The sequence below is a fragment of the Hydra viridissima genome, unplaced genomic scaffold (genome assembly GCF_058129835.1).
Source record: "Hydra viridissima isolate aposymbiotic clone 2 unplaced genomic scaffold, HvirCarnegie_v1 scaffold_11, whole genome shotgun sequence".
Classification (NCBI taxonomy): domain Eukaryota; kingdom Metazoa; phylum Cnidaria; class Hydrozoa; order Anthoathecata; family Hydridae; genus Hydra; species Hydra viridissima.
In genome coordinates, this window is record NW_028324310.1 from 11,418,187 (window position 1) to 11,428,235 (window position 10,049).

Sequence of the window (10,049 nt, forward strand, 5' to 3'; positions counted from 1 at the left end):
ATGCCGCCAATTAGCCAAAAACTATGCGTGTTACCGTCAATTTTCTAAATTCCTAATACAGATTTTCAGACTTCTACCCGTCAAATTTGTTTCACTAAACCTCCGTCAGTAAACCCATTATAAATATGCATTTACTGAAGCTTATAGATATAAAAGACAAAAAAGTTAATCAAGAATAGCTCACAAATCTGAAAAAGGTTGATTTGAGCAATGAACTTTAGGCTATGTATGGTTTATCAGAATGGATAGAGTAAAGTGAAACAAACTGTCTTTGTTAAATTGAAATTGCTATGATATAGTTTAAAGGTCGAATAGGAGATTTTCAGTGTTCTTTTCACCCCACTCTCAGATTATGCTTCCCACTTTAAGGCTCAAGTCAAAGAGTATTTCTTATTTTTGTCGGAAATGTCGAACTTATTTGCCTGGCTTTTTTTTTTTCCTGAATTTGTGATTTTTCTTTTTCGCGAACGACCTAGTTATAAATTTTCTTATTTTCGATACCTTTATCGCATTTTGTCTAAAGGTATGATAACTAAAAGCATCTTAAAGTTCATAAAAAACTATTGATTTCAGATGTTGGAAAGAAATGTAAAGTATGTATTTTTAATGAGCATTTTTCAAGAAACATTTTTAAACAGTCAATCTTATAATTTTTATTATTACTTTTATTACTAATAGTAACAACATGTGATGATAAAAATAATACGACCATACCTTTAGTTGCTTATTCTTGAGCCTTCTAAAAGTGGGGTACAACCTTGTTTTTAACCTTTTCTAGATATATCAAATGAAGTAATCTTATATTCCTATCTATTATCTCATTACTGGATAAATAACTAAAATCTCTTCCTGACCAACTAAATCTTCAATCTGCTAACATTATATTATCCAACATTTCATGCATAAACATCTATAAAGGCTTGCACTATCTTTTTTTCTAATCAGAAATAAATTTTCTGATTTTATATATTTCCGAAGTACATCAAAGGAGGATGTTGGAATAATTAAAACGAAAGATTGCAATACAGTTGAAAACTTTAAAGTTATTAGACATAAAGATTACTCATTAATATGTTCAGTAGTCTCTCGTGATTTTAGTACCATCTACCGTACTAACTTGTGTGTAATGGAATCTAACAGTAACAAAAGTCAATCATCTATTACCTTTAACTCGCCATTATTTAACTGTGCACATTTTCTTACACCGGTATAGGTAATAATTATATGTAATAAATGTAAAAAAGACTTTTCTTCGACTCCTCGGTACAAAAACTTGCATTCTTTTATATGGTAGTTCAATAGTACATTACAAAAATTTACAGTTTTGAATAATTTCTAAAACCAAAATTAAGAATTATTACAATATTTTTATAATCTGCGAGTATTTGCAAATATAAATAGCACCAGTTTAGACATAAAGTTCCACAACATGCGAGTATAAACACACCATTAGAACCGATGCAAAATTTCTTTTCATGCTCTTTAAAATTCGATTCTCTAAGATATTTATTGTGACATTTCGGACCATCTAATCATTCGAATCAAAGAAAAATACTCCCAGGTTTTGCATTTATCGCCAAAAGTTTCGCTTTTGTTATCTAAACAATTCTGTAAAACGCATATCTTTCTTTTGCGCGAATATCTGGAACATTGCTTTTTTTTATATCGTTACCATTATGGCCACCAACCACGTAAGTATCGCCTAACCAATGTTGCTTCACCTAGGTAAAGCAAGATTTATCCAAAAACTAGTAATTCTGAACTTCTTTATCTTGAACAAAGCCTATAAATAAAAATTAAAAAAGGTCAGAAACCTTGCGTTCAAAGCCAGACATAAGCACACTATTTTGTGAAAATTCACACATGTCTGTTGTTGTGAGCCTCCACACTTGTGCAGCAATGCTGTATTCCTCCATCAGAGGTTCCTTTAAAAAACATAAAGATTTTTTTAAAAAGCTGAAACCAACTTATAACACATCATAAGATCAGCAAGTGGAAACTCACTTCCCAATCAAACAATTTCTAATAACTTAATCATACTTCATTAAATGTTTTAGCAATTTGCTTGCTAATTTAAAAAAAAGGTCTGAATGGTAAAACAAGGAGAAAAAAAAGAGCCTCAATATAAACATGATTTGAAGAAATATCACCCTTAAAAACCTAACTGATATTTGATACCTACCATTTCGTTAATGTTTCGTTGAATCATTTTCTAATTACCTTGGTAAAATGAAACTGCAAAGGATCATCTGTTGATAAAGATATGAGGAGACCTCTTGCAAATAACTCAGGTAATGGGTTTCTGTGGTAGTTTAAAAACAAGCTGTTATTACTTAATGGAGACATTGCAACACCAATCTGCGCAAGGTAATACAGGTATTGTAGAGCAGGCACCTTAAAATAACAATCTAAATTAATGAAAAATTATTTAAAAAAAATTACTACCCTTCAAGAAGGAGGTCTAGCAAATAAATCTGTTAAGTGTAAACTGTTATGTGTATTAAGTAATAATTATAACCTTCCTTAACAGCAGACCATGTGAAATGTTTTCTGCAAGCATAAAAGCAGATACTAAATGCTGAGCTGGGCCAGCCTCTCCGCAGTATGGGCGCAGTAAATATATTCAGCCCCTGTTTTCTGGATAAGATTTAAGAGTTACAAAAATATTGAAACAAACCATAATGGTCTTTTCCATATTTAGTTTCCAGAACTTAAATAACTTTTATCTGCAACCAAGAGAAATACAAATTAACTTGAGTATTTGATGTTATAATACATAAAAAAAAAAAATTCATTAACAGCATTTAGGTTTCTGGGGACTTATGAACTTATTAAATTTTTCAACAAATTTTAAATTATCTAAAAAGAAAATCTAAAAAAGCTTGCTACTCAGAAAAATTAAAATCTTATGAAAATTAAAAATGAAACAGAAGTTTCAATCAAAATTTGATATCAAATCTTTTTAATGGAAAAAATTGAAACTAATTTTTTACTTTGAAGCAAATTTAGCTTCTATTTTTGTGTAATAAACAAATGCAATTTGATTTTCTTTAATGATTGAGACCAACAAAAAAAAAAATTACCTTCTTAAATGATTTAAAGCAACAATGTTTGTGTACATGTAGTACAAATAATAAGTATAAGCTGGGTTATGTTCCAAGCCCCAATTATTGGGCAATGGGCTGTTCTTTGTAAAAGGAACAAGCTCATGCTTGCTTTCATCATCAACACTATCAAAACCAATGACCTGTAACATATCAAAAAAAGAATCAATTACTTGTAGAAAATAAATAAAACTCTTCAGATATTGTAAAAAAATAATTTCAAATGAAACTGATACCAAACAAGAATTATAGAAAATAAGTTGTTTTATCTTATTTCACTAAACACTTAAGTTTAACATTACATAATAACAAAATTATCAATATTACAAACAAAAATATACTTAAAAAACTTTGGCATGTAATTTAGGAAATTTAAATTGACTTGAGTAAAAACATGTTAAAGTTATTATGAAAAACCAATAGAATAAGCCTACATACCAATAGAATTATATTTCTGGTTGAATTTATCAAATTAGTGAAACATAATTTGGTCCTGTCAAATCAAGATTATACTTGATATATTAAAAAACTGTCATCAAAACTACCAACAAAAATATATTTCAAAAATTAAATCTTGAGATGTGATTACTCACAGCATGAACATCTAGTGTGTCAACACTTAGGTCATAAGTTTTCATGTCCATCTCTTTAAAAAGCTACAACAAATAGAAGATAGCTTGGCTTGAGTAATTGTAGTAAAATAACTTTAATTGCATAAAGTAAAACTCATACATAGGATAAGGTAATTGGTTTTCCAGCAACAGCATTTACAATATCATCCCCATGTGCTTTAACTTTTTTTTTTGATAAAACATAGCAAATGCTTTGATTCATACATGAAGCTCCATGAATGTGCGTATCCACCTAAATATTTTTAAAAAATTTCATTAACAACTAAAAGTTTAAATGAAAAAATATTGTCAAAAATGGTTTTCTTTTAAAAACACACAGGAACTTGAATTACGAACATTGTAGAAATATTGATGAACTATTTCTTTTTGAGCAGCATTCTCTTCGATATTATTTAACAAACAATCAAGTTTAAACTTTGACTCCAAAAATCGAAGTTTGTCGAAATGTAAAGGATTTTCTTAAAAAAAAAAGGTAAAACAATTCATTTTCTCAGTTATTTACAAAAAAAGAAATTTTTTTTTTCTTTTTTATTTACTTAAATTATTTACTTACTGGCACAAAAATGATTAGTCATAGTGCATCAGCATTTTCTTTACATTTACATACATAAAATTTTTTAATCAACTACATTGGTCTGTGAGTTGACAGTGCTAGTAGAACCTTTGGATCTTCCATAAACTCCTCAATATGAGGCATAGGATGTATTACTGATTTAGTAGATGTCCCTTGAGATTTGTTATGGCTATAAACTCTAAACACACCATCTACAAGCTCAAATTCATAACCACTATCACCAGGAATATCACAAAGATAAGGCTTCCAAACAGTGGAATCTCTCAACCTCTATGTGCAGGTAAGTCAAATGCAACACTTAGTCTTTGCTGAATGCAACACTTAGTCTTTGCTCACATGTTTGAATCTTGTTGTGCTCATCTAGTTAGACAAATGATCATAAAACTATTGAAAACTAGATTTCGTAAATGGGTTTTTTTTAGGCATTTTTCACTTTCAAAAGATTTGGATTATGTGTATTTTTTAAGGTTTATATATTTACCATAGAACTTTACATCAGCTTTTTATGTAAAATATTTCAACTTTATTTTCAAACAAACATTGAATATAACAAAACAACAATTTAAAATTTCTTTTAGAGTTCGGCAAGTAATGTAACACCAAATTATTCAAAATACAGGTACCAATTCATGGGTTTAAACTAATAGCTTTTAGGCTTTTTATCAAAACTACCAACAAAAATATATTTCAAAAATTAAATCTTAAGATGTGATTACTCACAGCATGAACATATAGTGTGTCAACACTAAGGTCATAAGGGTTTATGTTCATCTCTTTGAAAAGCTACAACAAATATAAGATAGCTTGGCTTAAGTAAATGTAATAAAATAACTTTAATTGCATAAAGTGAAACTCATACATTGGATAAGGTATTTGATTTTCCAGCAACAACATTTACAATATCATCCCCATATGCTTAACTTTTGTTGTTGTTGATAAAACGTAGTAAATGCTTTTGATTCATACATGAAGCTCTATGAATGTGCATAAATTTTGGTATTTTGTGAAAACATCATGATTTCCATCAGGGCTTTCTTGAAATGAAGAATACATTACAACTAAAAAGAAAGCTATGCATAACTTACAACTATATGCAAAGTGTCTGACTCCTCACCAACATTCTCTAAGAATTAAAATAATAGGACAAAACTCTCCATATATATAGTTGAAATTTTGTGAAATTCTGTATTTATTCTAACACAGTAATATAAATAAACTTATTTGAAAGTGTTAATTTTTTAAGGAACACCTTTGGAAGTGTTAAATACTGTGCATTTTCTCATTAAGTGAGTTTGTTTTTAAAATTGTAAAACTTATAATATTTTCCCACACACAATTACAGAATTCCAAGTAAAAAAAGAAAAAGAAAAAGAATAACCTTTTCCTACATTTAGTATCTTTAAGAATGAATCATTTGAACCTTTTAAACTAAACCTAAACACATAAAAACTATTTGAAATTCTAGTCAGTTAAAAAGCAAATTAGAAATAAATTTTTAAAAACAACACAATCACAAAAATTTCTAAAAACCACAATACAAAAAAAATCATTACTAAGCACTACAAATAACCGCAAATAAGTAGGAAAATTTTAAGATAACGGTATAATCATCCTTATGAAAAACAGAGGTGTTATTATTGTAAAGGTGCATTTGGAAATTGATATTTACCGTGGTGTGACCTAACTAAGTCCTATTCTTTAAGAAAGTCCTAATTTAAGAAATGGCAAATTTCGTATACATAAAATAAACATTTAGAGAAAAAAATTTAGTTATTTTATCTAACTAGATATCTAGTTAAAACAACAAAGTTATTTTCAATAAAAGTTTCTTTTATATATACGAAATTTGTCATTTCTTAAATGAGGACTTTCTTAAAGCATAGGATTTTGTTAGGTCACACCACGGTATTGAGTATTTAGAGTCCTCCAGCAACTGCCTTGCGGACTTGCCCGAACCTCTCCAGGGAAGACCCAGAAGCACGTCGACCCTGAGTTTGCCTCCCCTTTGAGGAACGGGCGGAAAAAAAAGAAAAGTATCAGTTTAATACAAGTACACCGGCCTAGCCAGCTCGCAATCAATCCAAGTGATACTACACTTGATCTTAGCCATTAGGCCGAGAAGCGATCACACCACGGTATTATTTAATTGGCCGTTGCTACTTAGAGCGCAATGCGCTCTATGCAGCCATATGCTACTCGGAGCGCAATACTTTGTACGCATGCGCTAAATCTTGTTGATGTTTTGAACAATTTTGATTTGATTTGCTTTCATTTTGCGATAATTTTTTTGTTCAAAATAATGTCGCTAAAAGTTCATGATACTTTCTTATCCTAGGATGAATTTTTTCGAGCAGTTGAAATACACTGTAATGAAACATTCCAACCCATGGTGAAACATGGTTGCAAGCTAACGGTAACAGCTAATACTAAGACCAAGCTCGACCAAAGACCTTATCCTGAAATGTTTAAATACGTGTACTATAATTTAATTTGCACACATGGCGGATTCAATTCAAGCAAAGGAATAGGGAAAAGAAATTCAGGGTATATTTCACTTATATAAATGCTTGCAGTCTTAACTGTAACTTACGTATATTGTAAATATATTTCAATGAACAAATACTTTACAATGTTCTTGTAAAAACAAGGTGGCCACTGGTCATAGAATTCATGGAAACGTCATTGAATTTTATTTGGTCATGGAATTATTAGAAGATTCTATAATTATTAGAAGAATTAATTAGAAGATTCAAGAGCATTTGAGCGTTTTTGAATAATTTTTTTCTGTTGTTGTCATTTTAGATCATCCAAAAATAACTGTCCAGCAAAAATTTATGCTGCTTTAACAAATGATAGAACAAAGATAATTGTTAAACAAATGATAGAAACACACAATCATGTTATTGGTAAAAATATTTATCTTTAAAATTTGTTTTATTGTACATGAATAATAATTTATTATTTTTTATATATTTAATTTTGTAAATCTGTCTTTAAAGTTCTGCTTTTCATTGTGTATAGTTTAATTTACAAAAAACTTTAATTTAAGGTTTTTTAAAATTTAAATTGTTTAAATAGGATGAATAAATAAAATACTACAATAATGCTGTGCAATGAAAGACAAAAAAGTATGCAGTGAAAAGCTTTTTTTTAAACCCTAAAGTTACATATTTAAACGAGTTATGAAAAAAGTAATTTTTAGTATCATATAACCTGATCAAATAAAATATTTGACTTTTCAGATCAAGATCTTTACAAGCACTATGTCCAAAATAGAAAGCTATCAAATGAAGAGAAAGCCAAAGTTAAAGAACTGAATCGTCTTGGTGTTACTACTAAAGTAATTGCTGATGAAATGAGAAAAAGTACAGGAAAATCTAGGATAAAATTCGTCAAGAAGTAAAAACATCAAGGATAAAATTCGTCAAGAAGTAAAAGCAATTATTTTATTGCATAAATTGTTATTTTTATAATTAAATATTTGTATACATTTATTTACTAATTTATATATATATATATATATATATATATATATATATATATATATATATATATATATATATATATATATATATATATATATATATATATATATATATATATATATAATTTATATAAAATATTTTTTCAATAAAATAAATGCCTTTCATTGTAGGAAAAAAAATGCCCATTTTCGAAAAATGTTTTAAATGTTGCAGAACTGCTAGTTAAAGTAGTTGAGAAAAGAAGAGAGAGTGACCCTGGACTGGTTTCACAATATGGTATCTCAGATGATAATACCCTTCAGTATTTATTTGTTCAAACTAGTGTAATGAGATCCACATTTAGTAAGTTTCCTGAGCACATTTGTATTGACACCACCTACTGTCTCAACAACAGTGATATGCCACTGATGTCATTTTTATGTATGGATGGAAACAGATTTTCTCATATAATTGCTTTTGCTTTAATTGCGAATTCTTTGACAAAAATAATGAAAATCCATTCATTGATGATCATGTAAAAGATGAAGTCACTGGATTTGAGGATAATCATATTAATTTTACGACTGAAAGTATGTCTCAACAAGAACAGATAAACAAACCTTTAGATGTCCAAAGGTTAAAACTTATTAAACCACCGCTTAAAGTTGCTAAAAGAGGCAGACCTAGGGGTTCTGGCCAAACAGCATTAGGATTAACTAAAGAATCAGTAAAAAGGAAATGTTGTTTTTGCAAAAAGTGTCATCCTGATAAGAATTTAGATAAGGCATTAAAAACAAAATGGTTGAAATGCACCAAATGTGTCAGATATTTTCATGATGTGTGCTTAGGAGATAAGCCTACACATGATTTACATCTATGTTTATTTTGCATTAGATAAATAGAGAATAGTTAATAATAGCAATACTTTTTCTTTGCGTTTTTTAAATGACATTTTTCAATAAAGTTTCATTATAGCTTAAAAGGAAAACCATTATATAAAATCCTCATTTACAAGTGAAGAGTTTATTTTCAAGATGTGGTATAAGCAAAAAGTAACAAATAGATAATAATAACAAGTAACTTTAAATACAAACAACTTAAAAAAAAATTAATTATTATAAATTTTTAAAAAAATAATGAATTGCAAATCGCATAAAAATTACTTTGTAAAGTAAACAATATTTGAAGTGGTACATTAAAACAAAGTTGCTCATACCACATTTTGAAAATAAACTCTTTATGTAGTCAAAGATAGTTTGAACTCTAAAAATTTCTAATTGTAAATGTTTAGTTTAAATTTTCCATTCCTTAAGAAATCATTTAATGTAGTATTATCTAAGCCACACAATTGTGGAACTATAAACATTAAATTAAAAAATTTCACTTATTTTAGATATTGATAACAACATTTGGTTGCCACATAATTTTATAATATTTAAGATTAGTACTGACAAACCATTATGGTATGCCAGCATTGATCTAAAATGTTTATGTACAAGACTTTGGCATTTCAAACAGATTTTGCAATCTACATAAATGTAAGCAAATATCTTTCATTGGTTTACTTAAAAAAAATTTTATCTTGTTTATATTAAAAAAATGGGATGTATATTCTCTTATTTTTTACAAATATATATGTGTGTGTGTCAATTTTATTTTAAGGCTATCAATTCAATCTAAATATAACATTATCTTTGATCGAAATATAATAAATATTATGCATTTTAAAGTCAAGCATGTGCAATTAAAAAATACTGTAAAGTGGCCAAATATAGTTGGTAAAAAAAGAGTTAATTGCAAATTCTATTTTGGTGCTTACTGTTGTTGGTTTTGAATGTAGAATTATTTGTAATTTTTTTTTCCTACTTAGATATTGTTAGTCTTTGCACATGTGCCCAAGTTTCTAGGATATGGTGTTAAAATCATTATTTACAAAGTTGTGTGTGATGCAAAGCAAATATGAAGATTCAGTAAATGAGGTTCAGCTCATCAAATCAAATCCTTATTAGGTTTATGTGAGATTTCCTAGTGGTCAAGAGACTACAGTGTCTACTAAACAGCTGGTTTCCATTGGAACAACTCCTATAATACAAACATCAAACAACAATTTAGAAGTAACAACCATCTATAACTATCCCCCAATCCCTAATGGTAGCAATGGAACTCCTTTAATCTCCGAAAAGGAACTAGAATTTATCGATGCCATAATTTTAGCAATCTACATCAAAATATTCAACTATTAGTTTTGTTGCAATTTATACCAATAAAATATTTA

General features: G+C 28.3%; 1 long non-coding RNA gene and 3 pseudogenes across 3 annotated transcripts; 1 reads left to right on the plus strand and 3 right to left on the minus strand.

Annotated features, from left to right (window-relative positions):
* Positions 1–1,281: 1,281 nt before the first annotated feature.
* LOC149882174 (AMP deaminase 2-like) lies at positions 1,282–5,971 on the minus strand (annotated as a pseudogene). Its single transcript, XR_016445031.1, has 9 exons — positions 4,290–5,971; positions 4,073–4,194; positions 3,837–3,968; positions 3,698–3,760; positions 3,084–3,247; positions 2,519–2,637; positions 2,221–2,394; positions 1,815–1,925; positions 1,282–1,721 (listed from the first exon to the last, which is right to left on the minus strand). The product of XR_016445031.1 is annotated as an AMP deaminase 2-like (transcript).
* On the minus strand, positions 4,998–5,921 carry LOC149882175 (uncharacterized). The gene is made up of 4 exons (XR_016444768.1): positions 5,911–5,921; positions 5,689–5,771; positions 5,396–5,433; positions 4,998–5,093 (listed from the first exon to the last, which is right to left on the minus strand). It is a non-coding gene; the product is annotated as an uncharacterized LOC149882175 (long non-coding RNA).
* A 292-nt stretch (positions 5,972–6,263) lies between the features above and the next one.
* LOC149882176 (U2 spliceosomal RNA) lies at positions 6,264–6,436 on the minus strand (annotated as a pseudogene).
* Positions 6,437–6,562: 126 nt separating this feature from the next.
* Positions 6,563–8,705, plus strand: LOC149882177 (uncharacterized; annotated as a pseudogene). Its single transcript, XR_016445032.1, has 4 exons — positions 6,563–6,854; positions 7,113–7,216; positions 7,553–7,741; positions 7,966–8,705. The product of XR_016445032.1 is annotated as an uncharacterized LOC149882177 (transcript).
* Positions 8,706–10,049: the final 1,344 nt, after the last annotated feature.